General features: G+C 52.2%; 1 protein-coding gene across 7 annotated transcripts in view; it reads right to left on the bottom strand.

Annotated features, from left to right (window-relative positions):
- PIK3R6 (phosphoinositide-3-kinase regulatory subunit 6) overlaps window positions 1–10,319 on the bottom strand; it is a 57,718-nt gene extending 47,399 nt beyond the window's left edge. For all 7 annotated transcript variants that reach the window (XR_004347350.1, XR_004347351.1, XM_032615823.1 and 4 more), the window contains exons 1-2: window positions 10,303–10,319; window positions 9,537–9,645 (exon numbers count right to left, since the gene is read on the bottom strand). The gene's annotated coding sequence lies outside the window, so the exon portion shown is untranslated. The remainder of the gene's footprint in view (window positions 1–9,536; window positions 9,646–10,302) is intronic.
- Between the last annotated feature and the right edge of the window lie 1,834 nt (window positions 10,320–12,153).

The following is a 12,153-nucleotide window of genomic DNA, read 5'->3' as shown; positions in this document are numbered from 1 at the left end:
GAGGGGAGCAGTAAAGCCAAAGGAAGTGGGGGGGGCTACAGATTAACAGGGTTTAAGAGACATTATCAACCAAGTGACTCTTATTTCGATCCTAATTCAAACTATTACAAAAAACTACGGAGTTAGGGGCTTTCCTGGTGGCGCAGTGGTTGGGAGTCCGCCTGCCGATGCAGGGGACGCGGGTTCGTGCCCCGGTCCGGGAAGATCCCACGTGCCCCAGAGCGGCTGGGCCCGTGAGCCATGGCCGCTGAGCCTGCGCGTCCGGAGCCTGTGCTCCGCAACGGGAGAGGCCGCGACAGTGAGAGGCCCACGTACCGCAAAAAAAAAAAAACTATGACATTTGAGGCAACTGGGAATTTGAACACCACAGAAATTTGGGTGGAGGGAGATAATAGTTTTGTAGTTCTGTTTGAAAAAAAGTAACAGCTGTTGTCTTTTCTTAAATTAAACATTCAATGTTGAGGTAACTGTAGATTCACACGCAGTTGTAAGAAATAACACAGAGAGATCTCACGTGTGATTTACCCAGTTTCCCACTGTGGTAACACCTTGTGAAACTGCAGTGCAAGTATCATTACCAGGATATTGACATCGATACCTTTTTATTCAGATTTCCCTGGTGTGTATGTGTGTGAGTCCTTTATCTTTTAATGATACACACTAAACTATAAAAAAAAAAAAGTGGTATCACTTACCCATAGGCACTGTTTTTCATTTTTAATACATTTCTACATCTGATGTCTTAATATGAAATAGGTTTGACTTTACTTTTATTATGTGGCAGAGGGCACACAAAAGAGAGAGATGACATGTATGTAAGTTGGGAAGCATAATAAAATAGACACCTGTGAGCTCATCACTCAAGGACACGGCCATTGAATTACACTGTGCGTGTAGCTTATAATCTCAGGGAAAAAAACAATAAAACTATTAAAATAATTGCTCTTCTCTTCCTCCCTGGGTCTCTGGGACTGCTGTACTGTAAGGCTGACCATGCTGAGCTGTGGGCGTAACTTCTGGAGTCTGAGGAATCCGGCTCAAGTCCCAGCACCCCCATCCCCAGGGGGCCCACTGGGGGCCTCTCTGTGAGATGGACACCCAGAAGAACCAGCTAGAATGTCAGACTATTTCATGATGACATTTTGATCAAGGGCTAGGCATGCAGGTCGGGGAACTAAAACTCCACTCAAGAGAGGACGGTGTCAGGCATTCATGCTGTTTGTTCTCTCTAAAAATGCACAGTGGCATGTTTTGGTGGGCGAGACTTGACACTGAAATCTAAATGAACTATGAAACTTCAAACATGAAAGTTCGACTGTGAGTGGAAGACCTTGTGGGTGTTCCCAGTCTACACGGAGGAGCTGGAAAATGGCAACACAGTCAGAGCCACCGCCCAAGGCGGACAGGCAGTGGGAACAGGGCAGATCCCCAAATCCAGGGGTGGAGGGAGACAAAGAGAAGCTTCCCAAGTGGGAGCCCAGAAGTTGTGTTCTCAAGTCCCCCTCTATCGGTTATGTGGTTGTGAAGAAGGATGGTAAGAACCTCTGCTCCAACCCCACCGCCCCACCAGGTCCAAGCCACCATCATTTCTTGTGCAAATTACGGCAGTGCCCCCAGTGGGTCTCCCAGCTTCCACTCTTCCCCCTACAGCCTAGCCCCTGACTGAAGCCCTCCAATGACTTCCCTTAGACCTTATCATAAAGTCCACCCTCCTCACCCTGCCTAAATCTTGCCCGATCTGGCCTCAGTGCTTCTCTCCAGCTGCATCTCATCCCGCTCTCCCTCTGGCTCACCAGGATCTCACCTCATGGCTCTTTGTGTTCCTCTAACTTGCCAAGCTCAGTCCTACCGCAGGGCCTTTGCACACCTCTGCCCGGAACACCTTTCTCCCAAGCCTTCCTCACAGCCGGCTCCTTCTCAACACTCAGGTCTCATTTGAAATGTCACCTCCGTAGAGAGCCCTTCCCTTGAGCAGTCTTTCTAAAATAGCTTTCCCAGTCATGCTCTAGCACACTCTTTTATTTTATTCATAGCTTTCATCAGGATCAGAATTTTCCCATGTAATGATCAGTTTTCTGGGCTCTTCATTAGAATGTGAGCTCCACAAACAGTGGGTTCCAGTGTCTATTATTCACAGCAGCATGTCCAGTGCCTAAGGCAGTTATCGGCACCCAGGAGACAGTGAATAAATATTTTGGAGAAATAGTTGAAGTCACATGTCCAGTGAATGATGAACCAGGGCTAGAGCTCAGATCTCAGCCTGGGGTGCCCAGTCACGGCCCCCTCCCTTCCCTTCGTACCCATTCTTCCCCTGCTCCAAACCTCACAAAGCACCCTCTGCCCGAGGAAAATAAAGTACACACGCAGTTAAACTTTTGTCGGGGAGGAATCAGCTAATAATGACCATTGAGCAGACTTAAAGGAAAAGAAACCACAAAGATATAGATGAAAAGAGAAGCGTAGGTCGGGTCGGGGGAGGGATAAATTAGGAGGCTTGGGATTAACATATACACACTATTATGTATAAAATAGATAACCAACAAGGACCTACTGCATAGCACAGGGAACCCTACTCGATAGATACTACATAATAACCTATAAGGGAAAAGAATCTGAAAAAGAATATATGTAGCGGAATTGCTGTGTTGTACACCTGAAACTTACACGACATTGTAAGCCAAGTACACTTCAATAAAAAAAAAGAGAAGTAGGGACTTCCCTGGTGGTCCAGTGGTTAAGACTCTGCACTCCCAGTGCAGGGGGCCCGGGTTCGGTCTGGGATGATGTTTAATGGAAAGCAAAATCCTAAGAGGTTTGAACAATCGCTGTCAGAAAGCCTCCTTCATTCTTCTACTCATTCATTCGCTCACTCATTCACTCATCAACCATGTATTCGGTGCCTGTATGCATTTGTGCAGGTCCTGGGTATATGCTGTGTCACCCCCTTGTTCCTCTGCAGGGGACCTCTGTAATCTATTTCCTGTCCTTTGGGGCTGCTGACCACACCAGTATGGGGCAGAGCCCTCAGGGGTCAAGCCTGCACCAGACAGGAAATAGAAACAGGCAGAACCCAGGTCATTCTGGCAAAACGCAGCAACATCTCAGTTGTCTCACTTCAGGATGATGTGAATTTCTCAGGAGATAAACCTTGCCCTTTTAAGCACCCAAACTTGCCTCTGAGGTTTCCTCGATGAATCTCATGGGAGATGACTGCACGTACCTCACCGTAACACAGTGACGATTTCAGGGGCTGCTGGTAGGTGAAGGAAGCCTCCATCCTACGCTGAAAGGCTCCTACTTTCTCAGATATGAATCCCGTTTCAGCAGTGGGGACTGCACCCCGCACAAAGTGGGTGGACGGGGCTGCCGTCTGGCCCATCGCCTCACTGGCCCTCCCAGCCAGGAAGGGCGAGGCTCTGTAATCCATCCAAAAGGGCGCTTGCTGTCATCTGTCTGTTCAGCGGGGATGCCTCTCTTAAACTGGAACAAAGGCTCCTCTGTGCGGGTGGCTGCCCTGTTGCTGTCTCTGCTCTTTCACCAGACTGCCAATTTGCTGAACGCTGGGGAGCCAGATAAACACATGGCATTGTCTTGTATGTAAAATAGGGAGACAAAGCCCGAGAAACTGGTCTATGAAAAAAGAGCATGGAACTCCCATGCTCTTGGAACATCTATCTGGGCCGCTCCGAGGCCCTCTGGCTCTCTTCCTAGCTCCTGGCAGTGTTTCCAGGGACTGAGATTGCTGAGTAAATCAAACAGCATCTATGGAACACTGTTCACGTGGCAGAAAGCGCGCCGGGCCTGAACGTTTAGAGGTAACTAAATGAGACACAGTCCTTGAAGGCCCTCACAGGCCCTCAGGAGCTGGGGGCCTACCAGCCCGTGACTTCTCACTGACTGCAGTGTGGCCCTACTCGCCACGTTCTCGGCCCACGATTGGCACACTGGTGTCCATGCCCACAGCAAGCTTTATGACACACGTGTTACACAGAAACCAAGGGTAGCTATCAGTTAGCCATTCATAAATACTGCCTTTGCTGGTCAGGCTTTGCTTTAATTATTTTTACAAAAACTTGCGTGTCCTCCAAGTGTCATGAAGCCTGAACGATAAGACGTTTGCCCAAGTGGTTTTTCAGGAACTCAAAGCTGCGTCCAGTTCGAGTTTGAGCCCATTAAGACTGGTTGAGACCACCGACCCTCCATCTGGGCAGGCGCAAATGTCCACTTGGTGACCATTTGGCGTCAGGGGCCCAATACCTCCACCCTCAGGACACGCTAACAGCACCATTTTCTGAGCATGCGTCCTATGAAGAAGCCTGTAGCTTAGTTGTACCTGCACAGAACAATGATTACCTCACCTTTTCTTATCCCCATCACCTTTCCCCATGCTCCACACGCCTCATCTTTACCTCGTAAGTACCCCTCGCCCCCTCGCCGTCAGGAAGGCAGATCTGAGGGTTGTTCTCCCGTCTCCTCGATTGGCTGCTTCACGAATAAACCCTTTCTCTGTTGCCAACCTCAGCACCTCAGCATTTGACTCACTGCGACTCGGGCAGACCAAACGTGTTTGGTAACATTTGCACGGGGAACCAGAGACTTGCTCTGCCTGGTACATTGTTAGAATTCACTGCCCACGCTAAAAACTCTGCCCGTGGCAAATGTCTGGAAGGTACACATGCTATACAGTGAAAAAGCAAGCATCCTCCTTCCCTAGAAGCAGCCACGGTTCTAGAAAATGTGACTCTGTAGCCCACATTTAAAAGTCAGATTTCACATAAAAATCGAGATTCTCAGCTTTTACTTAGAAGGAATAACTGGAAGATCTGGAAACAATGGGCCCGTAATTCCACGTGGCAACAATCAGTGGGCTTGGACTGCAGCTGCCCCCCTGGAAGGGCCAGGCACCCGCCCCTCCTACTGCATCCACCACTGTCAGCTGGTCTGTGGCATCGTTCATGCTTCCTGCTGGGCTCTTTGAGGCAGACAAGCTGGCAACCCACAAGCTATATAGATCTTTCTGGATTTGTGATGGGGTTACATCCCAATAAACCCATTGTATGTTGAAAATACTGTTAAGTCGAAAATGCGCTGAACACACCTACCCTTACAGAACATCACAGCTTGGCCCCGCCTACCTTGAACCTGCTCAGAACCCTTCCATTAGTCTACAGTTGGGCAAAATCTTCTAACGCAAAGCCTACTCGATAATCAACGGCTGACTATCTCACGTAATGGATTGAATACTCTACTGAAAGTGAAAAACAGAATGATCGTCTGGGTGCAGAACGGCTGTAAGCGTATTAGTTGTTGATTCTTGTGATCACGTGGCTGGCTAGGAGCTGCCCTGCCCAGCATATCGAACCCCATATCGCTAGCCTGGGAAAAGGTCAAAATCTGAAGTACGGTTTCTACTGAATGCACGCTGCTTTCCCACCATCGTAAAATCGAAAAGTCTTAAGTCAAACCATTGTAAGCTGGGGACTGTCCACTGTGGCCCAGGTCCCAGTTCTCAGAGAGGAGAGTTAATTACAGACATGCCTGACGGGAGCTGGGCGTTGCAGTTGCCCCGAGGTGCCATGTGAGTCATTCCACAAGCATTTACGGTACACTTCTCTACTTCTCCGCAGCCCCTGATGCACTGCCTCGTGAATGTCAACCACTTGTACGAAGACAAGACAGGGTCCCTGTCCCCAAGCCGCTCTCAGGCTAGGGAACGGAATCAAGTCTGTTCAGCATGGTTGCTATGGCAACTGGCACAGGAGACAGAGATGACATTGATGCTGAAAACACTGGTGAAGAGGCAGCGGTCCCATGGGAAGGGGGTCCCAGACACAGTGGTAAGGACGCTGCCCTGCCACTTGTGCGGGGCATTGGTCTCCGGCTCCGTCTCGGATGACCGACTGTGGCTTTTGTGCTGCTAACCAGGCAAACGGCACGTCCAAGCTCAGCTCACAAGCCCCTGCCCTCCCCCGGTTCCCCCAGTCATAGCAAGAATGCGACATCACAGGATAGAAACACACCAGCCTCTGCCACCAGTTGGAAAGATTCCCAGCAGCTGGTACAAGCAGCACGGAAAGCGGCCAAGGGGAGAATCCCAGCCACCTGGGAGCAGCCCCACGAGTCACGGCACTGCGGCCTCTCATACATCCCCCACCCCCATCCCTGGCCAGTGCTATTCGCTCCTTGTCTCATTTGCTCAATAGTGATTGAGCCTTATCTGTCCTACAGACTCAAGGTAGGAGAACCAGGTCTTCAACCGAAGATCATATAAGTGGATGGATTCATTCATTCACGCAACGACTCTGTTTCGAGCCCCTTCTAAGTGTGAGACACTGTTCCAGTTCCTGGGGATGTGGCAATCAAGTAGGCAAAAACACCTGCTCTCATAAAGGTTGCACTCCTGAGGGTACGTAGTGAGGGTGGGAGCGGGGGAAGACAATAAGTGCCATAATTAAGCTGTATATGAGATGCTGAGAAGTGCTATAGGAATACGGCTGAGAAGGGGATCGCGAGGTTCCAGCGTTGGGTGTGCGATTTTAAAAGGTCTCCCTAAGGAGGTGACATCTGAGTAGAAGCCTGCGGGAGGAAAGGAGCAAGCCAATGTCTGCAGGAAACATGTTCCATACGAAGGGAACAGCCACCCAAGCGCTGAGGAGGGAGGTGCCCGAGGATTTTCAAGGGGCAGTGCAGCTGGGGTGCAGTCGGCGAGGGGACAGTAGGAGGTTGCTGGCAGACAGTCCTCCCGGGTTTGTGCCTGTCTGGTGAGCTTTCGTTCCAGATCATTTCTTCAAGAAGGTTTGTATCGTGAACAGCCTTGGAACAGAGAGCAAGTATCTCCTCCAGGGCCAAGGGTGGATTTCTTTGCCAACCAGTATGATAGAGACGATGTCTCCTTCCAGGGCAAAGACGGCAGGTTTGCTCGCAGCCCACGGTGAACACTGGGGGTTTCCTTAGCTCAGGGCTAATCTCAGCCGTGACGCACAGCATCCACTTGGGGCCACCTCCCCGCTCTCCCAGGGGACTTGGGGGCAGGACGCTCACACTGCCTGTTGCACCGTGAGTGGTAAACACCCGGGTCTCTGACTCTAGAATCTCGTGTTTTCTGCCAGCATCCCTAAAATTGTGGTACGCTAACCTGTTAGTCACAAGGAGGGTAAAATCTTAGACCCTTTCCAGCAGAGGGGCGAGACCAGAAACAAAGAATGAACGAGTGAATGAATGAATTGGGATGCAGAGGACGCTCCTCCTTAAACACAGAACATTAGCAATGAACAGTCCTCAGGGCGGGTGCGAACACATGGCCGTTCACTGCCTTGGGATAAAACAGGCCACAGGACCAGCCACAGAGCCACAGAGGCGGTCCTGTGACACACAGCAGGAAGAAGCAGATGGGGCCCTGTTCGCAGCTGCGGCTACCCATTCTCTCTGTGCAAGAGATCGTGGGAAAGACTTCCCTGCTGGAGGAAGGGCTGCAGAGAGCAGGACTGAGGAGGCCTGGCTCCGGGTCAGTGTCTGGCCGTGAAGAGCCCAGCTTCGGAAGATCCCCTGCCTGCCCCATGGCTGGCTCCCGGGCCAGACTCTTCAGACAGGAGAAGCCACCCCTTGGGAAGAAAGACACGGAGTTTCCCAGGACCACACCCCTGCCTCCCTCCTGTCCTGCGCCCACCGCCCTGGCACAGAGAGAAGGGACCGCCCACCACTGAATCACTCCCCTCTCCTCCCACCCGCGTTGCCAGCCGGCCGCCCCCAGGATATCGGGGCAGATGCCATTTCCAGGACTCTGAGTTCTTCTCTCTGTAGAGACAGACTTGCCAGACGACGCACCCAGCTCTTTGGTTTAGAGCCTGTGATTAGTGGGGGGTGGAAATGCAGAGCTTGGGGTTCTGAGGGGGCCCCTGTCAACCCTCATCCCACGAGGCCCGCTGGGCTTTCCAGATTCCCGAGGGCCCTGCTCCCCAGCTGTCCCCTGAGGAACGGGCAGGCCCACTTCCTCACTGAGTCTGCCTCTGGCTGGGAAGGAAACACCTGGATGCGAGAGGGCTGGTCGAGTGGGGAGGAGGCGAGCATTGTTCCTGGGCGGGGTGGGCGGGGGGAGCCTGGGAGGAACGTGACAGGGCCTGGATGCAGACCAGGAAGCCACGAGCCAGCCTGGCATTCACATCCACCATGAGAGCCGAGGAGGTGACAGAGGAAAGTGGCGGAGTGGCCGGGCAGGTAGCATTTGGTGCTGGACTGCCCGGGTTCCAAGCCTCTCTGTTGCTATGGCAACATGTTGCTTAGAGCCCTTGTGCCTCAGTTTCCCTATCTTTAAAGGAGACCTAATATTAGCACCTACCTCATAAGATTACTGTGAGGACTCAATGAGATGACATTCAAAAGCCACTTACTTAGAGCTGAATAAAGTAACAGGCCAGGCCCATGCTGCTAAGTTCTCCACAAACCCCACGTTAGCAGCCAAACTGAATCTCTAGCTTTTCTTTCTCGCTGTTCACACCCGCTCTCCTACTCTGGGTTTGCGCACTTTGTCCCCCTCACTGGGACGCCCGCTGCTCCATCTCTGCACACAAGCCCTCTGTCTCCCTCAAGACCCAGGTGCCACTTTGCGCGGAGCCCTCCCTGATCCCACACCTGCGGGGCTCTCTCCACCTGCGCGCACACCGCGCCTCGCCAGCGGCCCCGGTGCCTGTTACTGTCTGTGTTAGTCACTCACGGCTGTGTCTCAACCGCACACCAGCCGGGCAGCTTCTCAAGGACGGAGACACGGCTCTGGTTGGACTCTGGTGCCGGCTGCACATGTAGAAGACGCTGGATCCGTGTGTGTGTGAATGTGTGTGAGTGTGTGTGTGTGTATGTGTAGAGAATGGCCAAGATCCGGGACAGAGGTGGACAGATGATGTCCCAGGAGGGGCACCGATGGGGACCCAGAAGATTCTCTCTGAGCCCTGTGCCTTGCTTACCCACTCTGCACTTTGGCAAGTAAGTTGCCTCAGTCTCCTGACCTATAAACGGGCATTATAAACATACCCAGCCTTCCTCCAATTGCCCGTGAGAATCCAATGGGCTAAAGAATGTATCCTATAGCACCAGGCGTGAATAATTAGTACTGTTATTACTGGCATTTACAGGATTCGGAGAAGAAAGGAGGGGTCTTCTCACAGGGTCCTGCGTCCTTTCTTCTTGTGAAAATGGATTGAATAATCTTTTTCTAATTTTTTTTTGGCCGCACCTCGAGGCATATGGGATCTTAGTTCCCTCACCAGGGATCGAACCCGTGCCGCTTGCATCAGAAGTGCGGAGTCCTAACCACTGGACAGCCCAGGTTGGATAATTTTAACTTGGCAGAATGGTCATAGTAGCCACCACATCTGGGCAACCCGTCTCAGAAAGGCTGGGCGCGTATTCACAAGTTCCAGGGGTGTCTTGCCCCTCACGGGCTCCCCTTCCAGCATCCCTCCTCCGGGACCCTCGATCTGCTCTGCTCAGGTCTGCCTCTCCCGGCTCCCTCCCTGGAGACCCGACCCCCAGCCAGCGCCTACCTTGGCTCAGCTGCAGCTCGGCTGTCCACAGTCCTGCCCAGGGAGGCCTCCAGCCCGGGACCACCTGATGTCTTAGACGAGCCCTGACCGGTGTCTGCAGCCTCCAGACCTGCAGAGAAAAGCCCAGTGTCGCACAGCCCTGGCTCTGTCCCCTCCTCTTCCTTCCCCTTCCCCATGGCCCTCAAAGCTCCTCCCAGAGCACATCCTGCTACTAGGTTGCTTTCTAGAGAAGTGTCTGTGGTCAGCCACTGGTCACTGGAGGTTCTTTATTCTGACTGGGTGGGAGGGTGGCACCTCTGTGGGCCCCCCGCTGGTGCTGCCTGGGCAGCGATGCAGGGAGCCCTGACTTCTTTCTCGAGCTCCAGACACACCAAGAACCACACCCCCACCCCCGACACCATCAGCCAGATGGTCCCAAGTTCTTCCGACTCAACAGGTGCAAAGCCAGGTCCTCATTTCACCTTCTAAACCCACCTCTCTGCTGCTCATCTCAGAATCAGAAACCTGGGTGTCATTCTTCACATCTCCCCCTCCCTCAACTGTAACACCTAAACAGCACCAAGTCTTGTCACTGTCTCATGAACTGTCCCATTTTTTTTTCCATCTCCCATGGCAGTCATGAGGTCACCACTGTTTTTCTCCTAAATTATTACAACTGCCTGATGTCTGCCTGCCTCCGCCTCGTAGCCAAAGGTCTCTTTCTGATAGTGAAACACAAATCTGATCGCGTTACACCTAGTTACAACCTTCAATAGCTCCCTATTACCTTCAAGAGAATGGCCAAATTCCTTAGCATGACTTGCAAGGCCCTTCTTGATCTGGTCCTTCCTTGATCCCCAACCTCAGGCTTTATCCCCTTGCTCTGATGCCTTCCAGAACGCCTGCAGTTCCTTAATGATCCAGGCCGTCTCCCACCTCCAGGCCTTCGCATGTGCAGTGAAGTTGGGATTCTCTTCCCAACCCTTCTCCTGGCTCACTCCTAACCATCCTTGCTTCGGTACAGAAGAGGGAAAAACAGGTCAGGAGGAAAAGTGGAGTACCACGGAAGCTGGGGGTGGGACAGTGTCAAGGACGTGATGGTCAACGGTGTCCAAGACTGCAGACAGGACGTGGATGAACACCAAAAGCACCTGCTGAGCTTGATGATTAGGAGAGAGCAGTGCTGGGGAGCAGACCACCTCCACGGTGCCATGTTTGCTAGTTTGTCATATCCTTTTTTAAATTTTTTTTATTTTTTTTGTGATACGCGGGCCTCTCGCTGCTGTGGCCTCTCCCGTTGCGGAGCACAGGCTCCGGACGCGCAGGCTCAGCGGCCACGGCTCACGGGCCCAGCCGCTCCGCGGCACGTGGGATCTTCCCGGACCGGGGCACGAACCCGTGTCCCCCGCATCGGCAGGCGGACTCTCAACCACTGCGCCACCAGGGAAGCCCCTGTCATATTCTTTCTTTTTCCCATATTTTGAAGACAAGCAATATTTTGGGGAAGCTCCAACACATTTCTAGACCTTTGAAAAACTCACACACTCTAGGCTGTCATCCGATATGGCCTAAATGGCTCTGGAGAGAGGCAGACTGCAGACAGCATGAATGCCTGGATTCAGCTGTGCCTGAAACCCTGATGTCTAGATCTTCTCTTAATTGTTCAACTATGTGATCCAATAAATGCTCCCTCCTTTTCGATTAAGACTGTTTGCACTGGGTTTCTGTCACTTGGGTTTCTCCTTTGCAACCAAAGGAGAAGCCGCTGACCTTTCTCTGCAAGGGCCGAGTGGGCTCTGTTCCATCCCTTCCTTTTGTAGAAGAGGCCGTTTGAAAAGAAGAAAAAAGTCCAGAAATTTGAATCATTTGCTCTAGAGCTCAGCTTCCCTCTCATGGCTACTTCTTTTCGGTCCCACTCACGTGACTGAACTCACATTTTATCTTGCATCTTTGTATTCTTAGGTCACACGTCTGCCGCATCCCTCCCCCTGTGAGTTCTGAGAAAGCAGAGGCTAGGTCTTATTCATTATTGTATCCATCACAGGATAAAAAATGTTAAGAGACAGTCTGGCTCAGTAAATAAAACAAAAGGATGAATGGATGAACGAATGAATGAGGGAATGAATGAGTGAAGTGAATAAGGCCAGGACAGGACGAAGGACCAAGAACTCAGCCCTTGCAGGTTCAGGACTCGGCAGCAGCCAGCAGTGTGGCCATCACGGGCGGCCCCTTCTCCTTATCAGCTTTGGCCTGAGTCGGAAATCACAAGTTGATGTCAGCCTCTTGTGGCTGCTCTGCTCCTCTTATCATCGGCTGATGTCTCTGCAACTACCGTGGGTGTGGTAGCCACGGAAGGGGCTGCTTGGTGACCGTGGACAGCCTGGGAGCTGGGCCCTGCAAGGAGGAGCTGAGGTGCCCTCATTTTGTGGGTACGCAGCTGACAGCCAGCCAGGAGACAAAGAGAGAGTGAAGGAGGTGGACAGAGGAAGGACCAAGGCCCCACACCTGCCCCCAGCGCACCACGCCTACCATCACCGAGGGGATGGCGTTGCCCCTCTGATTGTTCCCAGTGATGCCGTGTCCCTCCAGACGCTCTTAGTGTTTGTTTAATCTGGGCTTTTCAGGCCGTCTGTTGCCA

This window comes from Phocoena sinus, chromosome 20, assembly GCF_008692025.1.
Source record: "Phocoena sinus isolate mPhoSin1 chromosome 20, mPhoSin1.pri, whole genome shotgun sequence".
Taxonomy (NCBI): domain Eukaryota; kingdom Metazoa; phylum Chordata; class Mammalia; order Artiodactyla; family Phocoenidae; genus Phocoena; species Phocoena sinus.
The sequence above is the reverse complement of the archived record's forward strand: the minus strand, read 5'-3'. Positions and strand labels throughout refer to the sequence as shown.